Source organism: Ixodes scapularis, unplaced genomic scaffold (genome assembly GCF_016920785.2).
Source record: "Ixodes scapularis isolate PalLabHiFi unplaced genomic scaffold, ASM1692078v2 PGA_scaffold3__209_contigs__length_174095766, whole genome shotgun sequence".
NCBI classification, from domain to species: domain Eukaryota; kingdom Metazoa; phylum Arthropoda; class Arachnida; order Ixodida; family Ixodidae; genus Ixodes; species Ixodes scapularis.
The window spans coordinates 10,933,160-10,950,085 of NW_024609868.1; the positions used below are offsets into that span (position 1 = coordinate 10,933,160).

The 16,926-nt window shown below is 46.2% G+C and overlaps 1 pseudogene; it reads right to left on the bottom strand.

Moving 5' to 3' along the window:
* Window positions 1–3,138: 3,138 nt before the first annotated feature.
* LOC8023581 lies at window positions 3,139–9,313 on the bottom strand (annotated as a pseudogene).
* Between the last annotated feature and the right edge of the window lie 7,613 nt (window positions 9,314–16,926).

Genomic DNA, 16,926 nt, shown 5'->3' on the forward strand with positions numbered 1-16,926 from the left:
CGGCATTCATTGTTCTGGAACTGCTCGAGACGCGTGCCGCGCGCCACTTCTCGGCAGAACATGGCGTCTGGAATCTAGCTCAGTGCTGCGCTGTGCCGCCATTATCTTCCAAATGCCCATTGGCTGAGCGAAACGGCACCTAAATGCAAGTCATCAAGCACGCGAGTTCAGAAATAAAACAGAAAGAAAAGCACAGATACGCAGATGCTTCGTCACGGAACCCGACGGGGGCGCTCAAGGTCAAAGCGGACGCGCCTCAGAAATAAAAACCAAACAAAACAAAGGAAAGCATAGCAACGCAGACGTATTGTCACGGAAGGCATAAAGGCGGTGGGGTTCGCCACGCCTGCGCAGTGGGGGAGCGTCATGTGACCGCCGGATCGCCATGTGCAAAAGGCAGAGGTGGCGCACTGCTTGTAGGAATGCGCTGCGTGAAGGAATGCTTTCGCATTCCTTCTCGTAAGCAGTCTTAAGTGTCCCTATTTCGTCCAACTTGTCGTGATGGTTAGACATCGGTTCACTTCAAGTCGCAACCTTGCGTAATGGTAAAGAAAACGGTGTTTTGAAAGAAGCACAGGAAGATTTTTAATGCCCCTGCAGTTCAAGGTTACTTTGTTTCACAATCTGAATACTTGTCGTCAGTATCAGTCCCCGTATGCTGGAACGCAAACTAAATGATGTAGAAAACTGCATCGGGCACTGATTGGCTATTCTCTCGGGTCACGTGACATGACGTTGGCATGTAGTTTTTCCCTACGCAGTTTGAGCTATGCTCGTAAAATGATGCAGTTGGCGGTGACGTCAAAATGTTGTCACGATGCACTTTGACGATGCAGTTAACTGAGTGGTCGATACGAAGCCAGAGATCAATCTGCATCGTAAAAGATGCCGACCCTAACATATGCACCTCTACTGTAGGGTTCGCAAGCGGATCGAATTTTTGGAGATCCCCGGGATGCTTTCGAGACGAACGATGCGAGGTTTGTGGGCGAATACCGGCTGACCAAGGGGGTGACTCGCTGGTTGTGTGACCAGGGGTGCTATGTTGCGCTTTTTGCACTCCCAGGAGACTTGGAAGAAGGAAGTGACGTAAACGACTAGAGCAAACGCAGATTGGATGTTGACAGAAGAAAACAAAATCAACATTCAATCTGCATTTGCTGCGTTGTTGACGTCACTTCCTTCTCCCTAGTCTCCTGGGAGTGCAAAAAGCGCAACATAGCCCCCCAGCTTCGCGGAAAGCTCCAGCGTTGTCGTGAAGGGCCCCGTGTGCTGACGGTCGAACAACAAGTCCTCGCAGCTCTACGCTTTTACGCCGCTGGCGGCTTCCAGGGAACCGTCGGGAGCGACGAAAACATTGGTGTTCAACAGTGCTCTGTGAGTCGCGTACTTGGCGATGGCACCAACGCTATCATCGATTGCCTCGGATCGAAGTGGCTGTGTTTCGAACAAACTCAAGCAGAGAAGGCGCTCACAAAAATGAAGTTCTTCGAGCGATGCAAGTTCAGAGGCGTTATCGATAAATATTCTAAATACTCTTACACGATTTCACACGATTGTGTTTTCATTTGAGTGCACCCCATATAAGCGATTTGGCTGAGCAAAAACCCAAGCTAACAGCGGTAGCAGGCTTAAGTTGAGCTAGTTCGTTCATACTTCAGGTAGAGAGAAAGAGAAATATGCTTTATTTTACAGCAACTACTTCAGGTAAGGCCAGCTGAGCTAGAATAAACATACGCATAAAGAAAAACCATACACACCGTGGGACTAACAACTGATTTTCTTTTTTTTTCCTCTTCCACCACGAACCCAACTTGAGGTAAATATTCTCTTTTATTCTTTTTTGCTTCCTCCTTCAGCGAAAATTTAACCCCTGAAGGAGCATTTTTCTTTCTCGTGAAGCACGAGAGAAGTTGCACTAACGCAGTGAAACATAGTCAAAAAGTAAAATTTTTCATTAGTTGTTTATACAGCAGGAGGTTAGTCTGCCTGAACATGGCGACCATTTTTACCCACTGTAGATAAGCAATTTAGCCAGTGCAGTACGACAGCTAGCCCGGGGTCTTTAACGTGCATCACGCAGTAGTGATACACGACCGCACGCCGGTGCGATGCTCATCCAGATCGAAACGGGCAGGGGCGGGGATTGAGCCCAGGATCTCGGGGTCACGCAGCGCGAGCTTTTGCTCCACGTGCTCCGAGCTGGTGCGCGCTAGCCTACTCGGCGATTCTCCGAAATTCCCTGTAGGGAAAAATAAAACGATGTAATTTCAACTCAATCGCCACTGTTCGGCGACGTCACCGCACACGTCACGGTGCAGTTCTCTTCCGATGTAGTTTGTTGGCAATGGAGATTAGGCTCCTCCCACCGAGGACGTCACGATGCAATTTCTCCACCGCTTTTTCCAGCATAGACAGACAGGACATTCAATAACGACCCAAGTCAAATTTCTTGGGTACTTTATTCGATTCAAACTGAGAGTGCTTAATTGCGGTTCGCCCGACACCACCGATGGAAGAGACGTCGCGTGGTGGCCAGAACTGTCATGGTATCAAGACCCCGAATGCACAAGGGGGCTTTCCGACAGCCATCTTCAGAACCGTTCCTTCTTATGATTTGAGAACCATTCGTCATACGAGCTACCTTGACAGTTCCCCAATCAGTGGCGTTCGAACGATCTATGCGTCAGCCGCTCATTGCTGTTTCGAATACGAAACGCGCGCTACACTCTAAAAAAAAGGGTGTAGACGTTACACCCCTTGTCACATTACGACACCCCGAAATTTCAGTTGGACGTACTGCGCGCTGACGTCGAACTGACTGCCCCAACTTTTGCAAGAGGGTTGATGACGGGGCAATTTAACATATTAAACAGCCAAAGTACGTATGAAAGCCTACAAAGAAAAAACACACAGGTTTTGTAGTTAAGCCTAGAAAACCCCGGTAACTTTTTTTGCAGTCAGTCACACATACATTAACTATTTTAATGAGTTGTACAACGCGGCTATCAAGCCGCTCGTGAAATTTGGTAGCGTCAGTACAACGTCAGTGCGCTGTACATCAAGCTACAGTTTTGGGGTGTCGTATATGTGACAAGGGGTGTAACGCCTACACCCCCCTTTTTTTAGAGTCTACAGCCGCTCACAAGGTGAGAACGGCGGGTCGTTTCTTCCAGACACCCGGCCTCCAGCGCGTGCTCGTAGCCTTCTAGCGTGCTTTGGTTGCGGGTGCACGCTCGAGGCTCACGAGATGCCAAAGCATTATCGAAGGCAGGAAGCTGGCGCTGGAGGCGGGACAACTCAAAAACCTCCCTGCCGTTCTCATTTTGTCTGTGACTGTAGCAACATATCTGGTAGAGGAAGGGGCTATAGTGGCATTGCGAAAGAAATATATAGTTAGCTAAGGTCCTGTTGCTTGCATGCACAGAGTGGTCTGTGACTCTTCACTCTAGTCGACGCCAAGCGTCTTCATCACGACTGAGGAGTCTTTCGATGTCACCGGCGATGTCTTCAGGCATGAAGCGAGGCTCGTAACGTTTGACCGGAATTCCTCGTCTGTCAATCAGAATCTTCTCGAAGTTCCAACGGATGTCGTTGTTGTGTTGGGGTGAGTAGAAGAGCCTCTCCTTGGCGTTGAAAGCCGGGTTCGGTGAGGGGCAATGACTCTGCGAATGTGAAGAAAGACAACAATGGTAAGGACGCGGACGACCTGGTATAGGTTTTGCAATGTGAATCAGCATGATACTACACACGAGAGCTCGTATCTTGACTTTTTTTTTTGTTTTTGTTGCCATGATGAAAAGATATGTTCACACAGGACATACTCTGCACTGCACAACGAAGCGGATTGGAAGCGAAGGTTTCGAACTTTTTTTATTATTATTTTTTTTTTTTATTATCGAGGAGAAAGTCACTTTCAGGTAGCTTTCTTGCATCAAGCCTTGAAGCGTGCTCATGCAGCTTACGACGTAGGGTAGGACGTAGCCACTTACACACTCTGAAGGCTGTCGTTTGAATTGGATTGAATTTAATGGCGACCCCTTTGTAACGGGGGGCCGCTCGCCGGAAGTTCCGGTGAGGTTCTGCCAAAAGCTAGTTCGGCTAGGCCCGTCAAGTGCCCAGGCAAGACTAGCCGAGTTCGTCAATGCCTCCGCTGTTGTTGCCAGTCCCCAACTTACCGAAAACAAGAAACGGAGAGGGGGGGGGGGGGGGGGGCGCCAGGGAGGGGGGAGGAGGAGAGCAGTGATGTTTGCGTGGTTGACGTTCTAACTGATGACAGACGTGCGAGCCGAAACGTTAAATTTCTTTTAAAGCATGCACTCTTTTTTGTCGTGCGCAGCAGAAAGCATGTCCTGTTTAGACAGCCATTTAGTCAGTTTATCTATACGAGGGGTGGCCAAACCGCGGCTCGCGAGCCGCATGCGGCTCTTTGCTAATCCAAGTGCTGGTCCCCCCCCCCCCCCCCCCCCCCCCCCCTTTCGCCCCTTTCCGCGTTTCCCCAGGAAAAAAAAGAAAGAATTTCAGAATAAAGCACACTGCAGCTTGCAGTTTGGCAGCCTTGTACTCCCAAACGTACAATCGTACAGCCTTGTACCCCCCTACGTACAGTCAGACTCTGTACAAAAGTTAAATTTGCCCCCCCGCGGCTCTTAGAAGTTCTGCGGTTTTGTTCGTGGCTTTTAGGCCAGGCCAGCCTGGCCACCCCTGATCTATACAATCATGCACAAACATTGCGTGTCATAACTGTGTGCATCTACATCCTCGTACGCACCGTCTTACGTATGGTCTTTTTGTTCAGACATGATATTCCGCACAGCGTGTGTCTCACTACAGGTGCTTGGCTTTGGATCGACTATAAGAACTTACAAAATGAAATAGGTATAGATTGATCAGAAATAATGAGAACGGGAGAAGGGAACAAAGAACTATGCCTACGTAGTTGTTCTCGTTTCCTTCTGGTATTTTGTTAAAACTGTCCCTTCCTTTGATTTTCCCAGGCGCATGTTAATTTACAATAAAAAAAAAAACCGGTAACAGCTGACAGTGGTTAAAGGGGGAAACAATCGTAAATTTGCTGCTGAGCTTTTTGACTAATATGAAAGATCATCGGGCCAGTGTGGGACCGCTGAATATGAAACTTGGCTGCAAGGTAAGGAGTGTACAAAAAATGAAATTAAGACAAACGGGGGAACGTTTCGCAAGATTTTTTTATCCCCTATAGACGGGTGTTTGTGATCACTTCGGCTGCGACCTGGGCCTTTCTTACTTTTCTTCAGAGAGATGTAGCTTATGCAAAATTGATCTGCCATCTGAGCGGGTTTTGTCTTCCTCCGAGCTTCTCTGTTTCGAAACTAGCATGAGCATGTACCGGGGCTACACCGCGAACCCACCTTGAGGAAAGTGTAGAACGGGTGCTGATTTTCCCCGTTCACTTCGATCTTCTGGAAGATGGGGAACTCGGGTATGAAGTTGTTGCCGGGACGCACGTACTTTATTCCCCTCAAGATCTCCCTGCGAGTACCGGGCTCTTGCTGCAATCAGATAACAACAACACGCTCGTCAGTGAGAAGACTGAGATCAGAAAAACAAATAAACTTCCTTTGACATGCAATCACCGGTAAACTAAGGGAAGTACTAGAGAGAAAGAGAGAAAGTGAGTGAGAAAGAAAAATAGAAAGAGAGAGAGAGAATGAGATAGAGGACAACTGTTTCCTCTAACAACAGTTTTGATAAAAAGAAAGGTGTTTGACGGTTAATATGGCATCGAACATTGAAGAAAGTAGACCGTTTCGCTTTTACGCATCTTTCAACCCGTGGCGTTATTCCACAAACAATTTTCCGATAGACCGATCTTCAACAGCGACAACTAAGACGACGAGAGGGAAAAGTGCACAGCACGTTTAGTCATTCATTTGATCACGAAGGCAGTCGCCACTAAACCAGCAGAAACAGTCGGTCTTAGTGATTTTCCCGTGCCGTGGCGACGAATCCGGGTATTCGCCGCCATAGCTTTAGTTCACGGGGGGCAGACGGCAACAAACTTTGATCTATACTTTGTTTCAACTTAAGTACAAACGCAGCCGACGATATACGAGCTGATGGTACCACTAAGACAGCGCCAAAAGCGCATCATCGCGGTATCCGTCATGTTTCAGTACATGCTCTATCACCGCTGAACCAATCATAAAAAAAAAAAAATAGGCTCAGTGAGTTGCGACTACTTGATTGGTCTATTAGCTGGTAGAGTCGGCTGCGTCTGGACCTAAGTTGAAACAAAGTATAGTTAACGTTTGGCGGAAGTGTACGAGACAGCGCCACCCCGTTCTGTGCTCGCGTAGACCTTCAGCTAAGCAGTCGCACGTGCAGAAAGTCTAACTTTCTCGATCATCGCGGAAGTGACGACGTAACGAAACCGGCTGGTGAGATCGGTCAGTTAAAAGGATACTGAACCGAAAATTTAAGCTCACAAAAAAAGGTTGAAGCGATAGGCGGGACGCTGCAAAATCCCCAAAACATCCCTCATACATATCTCTAACGGATGGCCGTACCCTTGGAAAAGAAAGTGCTCGACTGAACACGGCCGACGAGACATGTGACGTCACGATTCTCACTGCCTCTCCTGTTGCTTCATTCCCTCGCTTCGAGCAGACTTAAAAAGTAATCCGTTACAAGTAACGGATCACTTGCAATCCGCTACTTTTTCAAGTAATTTTGTAATTGCCGCTTCACTTTTTCGCGGCAATAACTTGTAATGTACTTTTGTTACAAAATATTAATAACTCACTACTTGAATTACTCGTTACTTTTAATGAAAATATGATAATATAGAACTGGAGCCACATGTGAGCAGGCAATTCAGCAGCAATAAAGGAGCCATGAAACGATTTTCTTACTTTCGCTAAATACTACTTAGAATCACACCCCAACGTTAGTAGTAAACGAATGAACTTGCCTTGGTTTTAGGCAATGGCAGTCGCAGTCGAGAAATATGAGCGTCGTTCATCCCCTCAACTCGGAGCCAGAACCAGCGGCCACGTGACCTGGTGCCTATCGTATGCCGCCAACATTAATCATAGCCACGCACTGGGGTTGGCAAGGTAGAAAACGGGTACTAAGCTCCAAGTATTGTTAGTGTTCGGCTATTCTCATGATCGCAGTGGTTGAATACAAGCCACCCCCCTCCCAGTGTCCGCCGAGGCATTGATTGTTACGAGCCGAAGTCAAGCGCTCACGCAGTTCTCGTGTCCAATCCGTGAGCCGCGCTCGGCTGTCATCAGGGGTGTGGTTTCGATCCCACAATTATGTCATCAAGTTTGGCAAAGGCAAGACTGAAGGAAGTAAACCCTTTTATCCTCGCAATTGCAACGCGACAAAGAAGCTTCTGAATAAGTGACAGTCCGTGCGAGTATATTTGGCCAGTCTTGGACCAGTACGCCTCTGCAAAGTCATGAAAATTCCAATCCGATATCAATTCATGACATTTTTAAGACAGAAAGCTCAACAAAATAGAAAGCATCGTGAAGAGGCGAACAGCCGAGAAGAAACCGGCGTTGCCTTCTTGATGTCTTAGCGGAGCTACTGAGCATGCGCACGCTAGCTTTGTCTGCAAAATTCCAGGGATAATTCCCTGTCACCGTAAGCTCGCGGGATTGGGAGTGTGTAGATCCAGCTTTCGCTGCCTTATTAGCTTACAGGTGAACAGAGAGAACGTATATTCTTTCTCCTTAATACACTATTTTATTTTTACAGGGACTACCATGCATAATGCGAGCGTATGAGAAATGAAAAGTATAGTGTTGCGTTCTTACAGAACGCCGTTAAATGCTGCCCCGGCATTATACCTTTTAAAAAGAGTTGATTTAGTGGTTTTCGATGATGATCGGCAAGTTTCCGATTGGAACTATATGTCTATTTGCAGTAATTAAAGAAGTTAATTTACACATTTTACTTTATCAGCCTACTGATAGTTTCGACTATCTCCCTATACTATGTCCTCTTGGCCGTACGACTCACTTGCACAAACCGCATTAGTGTAGCTTTCATGGCTTTATTAAAAAGGCACTGACACATCAAAATCATATATTTTTTTTTTTATTATCCGAAACGATTGAAAACGATGCCGGGACATTACCCTCAAAATTCGAAATTTGGGAATTCAGTATTTGTGAAGTAAAAAAAACAATTTCCAAATGCCGAATTCGAAGTTCCCGCGCTATCCGCGCCGGTGCGTTGACGTCAAGTATTGCGGAGTCTGAGAGTCCATTTTCCTTCACGACTCCCTGCTGTTGCCATGGCGACCCAAAGCGAGGAGGAAAGGAGCCAGCGCCGGCGGACCGGCTTTTAGCGGTGTCGCCTGTTTTCCGTGGGAGGATACAAATACAGGAGACGGCACCACAACGAACTCCCGATTTTTGGTATTTCAAAAAGAAGGGCCGTAGTGCGTTCGCAGTTGCGTTAAAAAACATGTATTAGGATTGCCGTTATTAAATGTTATAGAGATGTCGCCTACAAAGCTTCTAAATTTCGTGATTCTTGACGTCACGAATGAAAAGAAGCGAGGAGGCGAGAGGCGGGAGAATCAAACGCCAATAATAAAAAGGCGCGCGCGCGCGCGCGCGGGAAAAGTTTTTTTCGCGATGCGGTTTTTTTTTCGTGTCTATGACTGCAACTTGCATCGTTTTAGATAATAAAAAAAAATGCGATTTTGGGTTGTCAGTGCTCCTTTAAAAACAAATCTGTAAGGTTAAAAAAAAAAAAAAAACCTGTACAGTGTGCGAACATGTCTACAGACGGTTTTTCGGACGACACAATGTGGCCGTCACACAAGCATGACTAACGCCTCAAGAGAGTATCTGCATGCCGTCTTTTGTAAGATCTCGTAGCAGTGTAGCCGCGGCTTTAGGCAGTCCGCGTGGTCGCCAAGCAACTCACCATTCCGAACTGATTGCAGGGGAACCCGAGCACTTTGAACCCCCTTTTCCCGAACCTCTTCTGCAGTGCATTCAGTTGCAGGTAGGAGTGGGTCAGGCCTCAGTAGGTGGCCACGTTCACCACCAGGACGACCTGGCCCCTGAACCGGCTCAGGGGGATCGCCTTCGTCTCCAGGGTGTTGTTGAAGGTGAAGTCGTACAGGCGCTTGCCGGATGGATATTGCCGGTCACAGAGTATCTTCTTCGGCCGTTCTGCGGCCTGGGCGACCGGCCCCACGCCGGCTCCGACGGCGCAGAGAAGCGCCAGCGAGAGCGCGGACAGCATGCTTCCCTGGCGCTGTCCCCAGTGGCTGTCACGATGTTCTGCGAGGCGCTCTTTTTATCCCAACCTGGGTCCGCTACTGCCACAAGTGTCGTTCGAGGGAGGGACCTGAGTGCGCTGATTGCGTCAATAGGAAGCCACGTCGTCTTTACAGAAAAACAAATGTTCCTGTACCTAAAAAAAAAAAATAAAAAACGCAACGCTTGAGTTGTTTTTATTTGACCGGCAACACCACGAATATCAATTTTTTTTCTTCAATCTATTGTGTTAACACAAAACGCTTTCAAAATAGCGCTGAAGAGACATCGCCGCGATTTCGGAAGGCTTTTGTCGAGCTGTCGACAGGTTGTTTGCGCTTCGCGTTTCTGCTTCCCCATTGTTAATTCGCCTGTTTGAGAATTTCACTCCCACGCTTAGCATGTGGCTTCACAATGGATGAGGTACTTGCGTGAGACAAAGTGCGCGGACGATCGCGCGCCTTGAGCGGTTACCAAGCCAGTGCACGCGAACTCTTCACTTTCTAGCAAAAGCCACTGAAAGTTAATTTCGGTCTCCTCCCCTCCGGTAACTTTTGGTGGTTGATGTAGACACAACGGCAACGCGTTCTTGACGTCAGCACAACGCCCCGCACGAAGTGGATATGAACGCGCTTATGTCCAGCTCAGACTCAGATCCAGTCGAATCCGTCGTCAAACACTTGCTTGCCACCATCGAAACTAAAATAAATTGAGCAAGACGCGAACGGCGAAGAAACTATATCAACTGCCCTTGACATGAAAGTTGGCGGTTTACAATTCAACCCCAATTACGTAGTTGTGTTGCGTGTATGTGTAATAGCGAAAAATCAGTCGGCCCCAATGGACATCTGGTGTCTTCGTCAAAGATGAGAAATTTAGTCACTGCAGTACGAATGGTATATTGGGGGCCTTTAACGCGCAACACGCAGTAGTGCCATACACGACCACGCGGAGGTGCAATGCTCATGTAGATCGAAACGAGCAGGGGTGGGATTGAGCCCAGGAGTCCTTGGGGCTGCAGCGCGACTTTTCGCTACATGTGCTCCAAGCTGCGGAGTGTGGCACTCTCGGCCACTGATTCTCCCAATCATACATCTCATTTTGTTTTTTGGTTATTTTAGGGCGATGGGAAAGACTGTATTTGGAGTCGCTAGTTGCCATTGCACTTCTGAAAGGGTAGCGTGGAAGCAGTCGCAGCGTGAAGCTAGTTTTGGATGGCTTACACGACGTTTGATCCTAGAGACATTTCATATCAGACTAGTTTATGCGGTACGTTCGCCGCTCATCAATCCAGGTCACTTCGGTCCTAAATTTTCACGGTGCAATAAAAAAAATAAAATAAAGGGCGGGTTATTTCTTTTCATTTCCAACTTACTTGGACATGGCGGCACAACGCATGCACTAAAATTAGGATTTAAAATGAACAAGAACAAACATCGCAATGTTCCCAGTAATAATTTAGATGAGAGTAATAAAATATGAATAAGCAGTAATTAGTCTTTTGGACGCGTATAGATTTCATTCCACGGCTCTACAAATATTGTGCATCGAATCATTTGGGGCACATAAAGAAAATTGTCAATTTCTGCTTTTCTTGACAAAAGGTCGTATAATGTTCCCGAGGAGTGTAATTGCCATGGGTATCACAGAACGCAAATGAATTAGAATTTCGATATTACGTCGAAAACCGTTTATTCCACGGAATGTCGTAGGAAGTTGGCTCGTTCTTTCTTTCAGAACCACGCGGATCGACGCCGATGCCGCTTACCGTCGGTGAATAATTCCGAGTTGGGTTCGCGACGGGTGTGCGCAACGACGAAAATAGTCAATTGATAACAATATCCGTGACGCTATAGATACTCGACATGAGCGTGGCCAATCGAGCATGGTTGCTCCGCCAGAACAGCGCTAACCGACGTGACGTCTAGCTGTTAGCGCTGTTTACACTCTGGCCGCTTATACTCTAGTAACAACAACAATAAAAAGTAAATAAAAAAAAAAAAAAAAAAAAAAACATCAATGCAAGTCTCGAAATAGAGTCGCAATAAACCCGCAGGCCGCGCGCAGTCAGCGCTTCACTTTCACTTTATCAGGCCCTGAAAAAACTACGTGACTTAGCGAAATGCCTCTCTAAAACAGCAGTCGCAATGAACATATACCGGGTGTTTTCGCGAAGACTTTAAAAAAACCTAAACATTAGGGCGTTTGAAAAAAAAGAGAAACTGTCTTCGGGAACAAACTACCAGACACGGCGGACGTCAGGAATTGTCAAAAACATACTAATTAGCCAGATATTTAATTAAAACTAGTTAATTAACTTTTTAATTAGGGGAAATAGACATATTGTTCCAATTAGAAAGTTGCTGAGCGTTATCGAAAACCACTAAATCAGTCATTTTGAGAAAGACTTTGAGCGCGTGAGAACAGTAGTAGTGCACTAAAGTTACCACTCGTGGAGCAGGTACAAGGCTAGCGGTTGCGGGAAGGCGCCCGCGCAATTTTTCCGCCTCTTATCTAGCCCCAGCCTTGTACCTGCTCCACGAGTGGTAACTTCAGTGCGCTACTACTCTTCTCACGCGCTCAAAGTCTTTCTGAAAATGACTGATTTAGTGGTTTTCGGTAACGCTCAGCACCTTTTTAATTGGAACCATATGTCTATTTCCACTAATTAAAAAGTTAATTAAGAAGTTTTAATTAATTAGCTGGGTAATTAGTATGTTTTTGGCAATTCCTGACGTCCGCCGTGGCTGGTAGTTTGTTCCCGAAGACAGTTTTTTTTTTTTTTTTAAACGCCCTAATGTTTAGGATTTTTGAAAGTCTTCGCGAAAACACCCGGTATATTACGGAAGACACGGTGACCGAATTATTTGAGGCCACGTCTGAAGCATGATCGAATCATGTTTGCTTTGCGCAGTTATGTATGCTTCGAATACCTCCGCAGATAAATGCAGACAGGTTTTGTACGACCAATGGCCAGGGGCGCTCCCTGGACGAAGAATCAATCTCCTTAAAGCAAAAAAAAAGTAAGAAAGTTGATGGAATTTAACCCGAGACTGAGGTAGAAAAAGAAACTTAAAAGTAGAAGGGACAGAGACAAGTGAAGAAAAGAACGTCTCTTCTTCACTTGTCTCTGTCCTTTCTACTTTTAAGTTTCTGTTTCTACCCCAGTCTCGGGTTAAGTTCCATCATGGTAAATATCCACCAGCTCGCCTGCACTTTAACCGTTTTTCCATTAAAGGAGCTGTGCAACGATATTCAATTGGAATGTTTTTCTCTCTACACTAGCTTACTGGCACACCTCGGACTCAAGGATACTCACACGCAACACCATTGGCCAAGAAACTCCTTTGTTGTGGTGTAATTTCAAGGACAAAAGCGATCATTTTCATTCAATCTCTCCTTTGCAAAATTTGATGACGTAACTCGGGGATCGCAGTACACCCAAGTGACGATATTTGAATGCGGTTCACAGATTGGACCCGAGCATTGCGTGGGCACTCGACTTGGGCTCGTGACAATTGCTAGCTCGAGAAGCATTCGGGTTGTGACCCGTGTCCAATCGCTGCAACGACGACAACAGCCGAGCCATAACAATGTCTGGAACTCAGCGCGTGTCCTGCGCTTTGCCAACCCCTGCGCGTGGCTATGATCAACACTGGCGGCATATAATCGGCTCCAGATCACGTGGCCGCTTGTTCTGGCTGCGAGTTGAGGGGGTGAACGCCGCTCGTTTTTCTTAAATTTTTTTCTGGGACTTCTATTGCGTGGGGTGAAAAACGAACGCGTGTTTCATAGGTCATTAACGTTAGGGATCCGATTTAAGCGGTATTTGTGCACAGTACAAAAATTGTTGCATCGCTCCTTTAAGAAAGTTGTTTGTATGTTTAGACATCCTCGAAGCTAGTACGACTCAACGGGTGACTTCTCTCTTAGCTGTAGATGAGAAATTTAGCCAGTGCAGTACAACCCCTAACTTGGGGTTTTAACGTGCACCACGCAGTAGGGATTACACGAACGCGTACCGCTACGAAATCCGGCAAAAGCTATCACATAAAAAAGTGTATAAAATAATTAAAAAAAAAAGGAAAAAAAAAGAAAGCGCATATTTTCTATTGTGTTCTAGATGCGTTGCTTTTGCTGCAGCTCAAACGACGGCAACGACAATGGCCGGGACAACTTCGCCGCGTATGCCGCGTGGCGCAGTCAGCTTTGGATGAAACACGAGTCTTGTTCCGAGGGACCACACCTGGAGAACAATATGGGAGCGTCTTGCCATCTTCTCACGGCTTTTTGTTGACGCTAGGCGACTGTGGCGCGGAGTTGTTCCGATGACTGTCGTTGCTGCTGTACGGTTGATGCGGACTCAACCGACGCAAATGTGTAGACCGGACATGCGATTCTGCAGGCCTGATTCAATGTAAAGCGAGTGATCTTTTTTTTAAATTTTTATTACGCTTTTTTTTTTTTAGGAGCGTCGCCACCGGGAAAGTATTATCGAAATGCGTTGGAAAGTACCGACAACCACGCGGGCTTTCAAGGCACTTGATATAATTTTGAGCACTATCCAAGCCGAAAACAAATCGTATAAATAAGTCAATGAACGGAGTGCAATGGAACTTTTCACAAAATTATAATACTTAGATGGTGCATTTATCATATTCAAGCTTCATACGTGTAGGTTTCGAAAAAAAAAAAAATCCAGCCAGAACAATCTTGTTAGGTATTCCTATGCACAGGGCAGAAAACGGAAACAAGTCGTCTGGTTGACACTGCCACTCACACATATCACCAATATAGAACAATAACTTGAAAGCTTCTTTGATATCCGCGCACGAAACCAGATGCGGAAGATCCGAGCGTGTGTATACTACCATTTGTGAGTAGCAGCGTCCACTAGACGGTTTGTTTACGTTTTTCTCCCTGTGCATAGGAATCCCCAGTTTCTCTTTTCTTTTTTACTGAACTTTGCATTTAGTGCGTTTGAGTATGGTACATGCACCACCTAAAGATACATTTATAAAAAGCTTAATTAAACTCCGCTCATTTACTCACCTATACGGCTTGTTTTGTTCCTGGGTAGCGCCGGGGAACACCATGTTAGTTTATTATTCAAAGGCTCTACTAAAAACAAAAAAAAAAGAAGAAAAAAACATGAATAGTTTATTGTGAAATAAATCCCTACCTCACGTTGGCTCTAAGCACATTTCTTCACAACAGTTGCCTTAGCAACTGCGATGAAGTCAGCTGGAGCTCATAAAAAAAAACACTGGATTTGGGCGATTGTTTTTCAAGCTTGACTCCCACGTACAGCAGAGTTTCGGACAATCTAGCAACGCCACGTAATAAATACCGCTGTGTTGAAAAGCAAAACTGTAGGCTGAGCAGGTCCCGCGGATAAGTATAGTATAATAAGGGAAAAAAATTTATTAGTTGCCCATAGTTTTGATCCCCAAAGTAGCTAAGTTCTACGCACCAAGGCGCGGATTCGGAATATTTACCCTGGTGCAGGAATTGCGGAAGGTGTAGTCGTACACCCAACCTTACACTCCAACAATTGAACCAAACCACTTTTGATAGTGCGCAAGACAGAGGGCCCCCCCCCCCCCCCACTCTCCCCCCCTCAGAAAAAAAAGTATTCTTTCACCGCCAAAAATACACTGCAAATCGCTGAATGCTCAGTATTCGCCCAAATGTAGAGCTAGCAGTTTGGATGAATTTCCGAAACTTCAGAGCTTGCTGTTTTCTGATTCGAAAGTCATAAGCGATGTTTGGAAATGTTCAAAGGGAAAATGGCGGGCGTCAAAGCTCATCACGTGGCGTCAGCTATCCCCGGAAGGAATCCCATTTTCAATATAAAATGTTCTAAAACTCTGTTTAACTCTTGAATAAGGTAACGGCAAGCCCTATCGAAAACGGTGGAGGTCAGGGCACGAGTTCAAAATAAATCAGCAAATTAATTCGTACCTAAAATCGTGTTAGCTGACAAGTTTAAAATAGATTTGTTACTAGTTTTCAAAATCTGCCATAGCTGTTGATAGAACTCGGATAACTAAATTCTGCTCCGTGCTGATCAGTAATAAATTTAAGCCGTAAGGATAATGAGGTACCAAAACTAAAACAAAAAGAGCTACGGAATTCGCACCCGGAAGCGACGGTAGCCTCCGCAGAGGGCCTGGGTGGTGATTCGCTATCCAAGCTGCACTGCGGGAAGTGACCGTCACTTCTGCAGGAGCCGCGGATGGCGTGGCTGTGAGGCGGCGTGCTGCGGTGCGCGGAGCAGAGAAAATATAGTGCGGCGGCACGCCGCGCGTGCACCGTCGTCTCCTTATTTGTCTCCCGTCTCTCCCTCTGCCCTCGGTAGAACATAGTAGTCGACGAAGACGTCGTCCCTTCGCAAGCCGTAGCTGCGCGGTGTTGTCTGGTCCGAGGCGCCCGGATGTGCCAATCACATATCACTCCGCGAGCGCCCCACTGGGAAGCAGACGACTGTGTTGTCTGCTTCCCAGACTTTGGAAACATGTTTATCGCTCGCGTTATAAAACAAAGCAATTGCACTGTAGCCAGTGGCTACAGATAATGTTCAATGGTCAAGGAACCTTCCAGTTTGTTCGATTTCGGTGATAGGACGTATATTTCGCAAACGCAAAGCGAGAAAGATGATCTGCCCGAAACTTGGAGCCTGCAAGGTCGCTTTCCCGCATGAAGGTTGGATCAGCTTGGCCTATGTTACCGCTTCTCCGCCAATACAGAGTTGACGGCGAAAGGAATATGAACGCGACACTCTGGCTCTGCAAGCAGAGCCTATACAGCTACTCTGTTCACCAAGAGCAAATCGCTGGCCTAACAGCGTCGCATTAACAAAATTCATGTAATTACATATAAAAAAAAGGTTTTTTTTAGTTTCTTTTTTTTTTAGTTTTGGTATGGCGGGTTTAAGACAGCCTAACTTGGCCATTTAACATAGGAAAGAATTTTAGTTTCCTTATTTCTACCGACAGCTAAATCATATTTAGACGGCAGAAAACAAAAATAATTTGAATGTGTCAGATAAGGCGAATATTTAAAAGAAAATGAATTAGTGGATCTTAGGTAATTAAATGGCTTATGATCACTTCTCATCCGCGCGGCAAGCAGCGTTATCCCGAAGAAATATTTTTACAGCGGAGCTGTAAAACTCGGGACAGCTACCGCCATCTATACACGACGGGGGCAACCAGACAACCGGCTTGCCGGTTGTCTGATTGACGCCGTCGCTCATAGATGGCGGTAGCTGTCCAGCCTTTCCCCTCTGGCTTGCCGACTTGGCGGCCGGTCATTATTTTATTCTTACCATAGTACAGCTTCGCTGGTCTTCCTTCACCAGAGTGGAAAGGCTGAAAGTTTAGTTTTGTTATTTTAATCGCTAAAAGAAAAAAAAAAAAAAAAGGAAAAAAAGCTCTCTATCGTTGGTGAAACACCCCGAATATTTTAAGACAATATAAAAGCTTATTTGCCATTACTCCCCCCCTAAGAGGTTACACTTCAAGCAATATTTCGAGTTCCATCCGGCAAACACGTACGTCAGTTTTCCCGCAATAAAAAACGGTCGGCTTTTCCACTGCACAGCTACACTATGCGGGAAACTCAACCAAGATTTTCCTCACATTATTAAGAGATG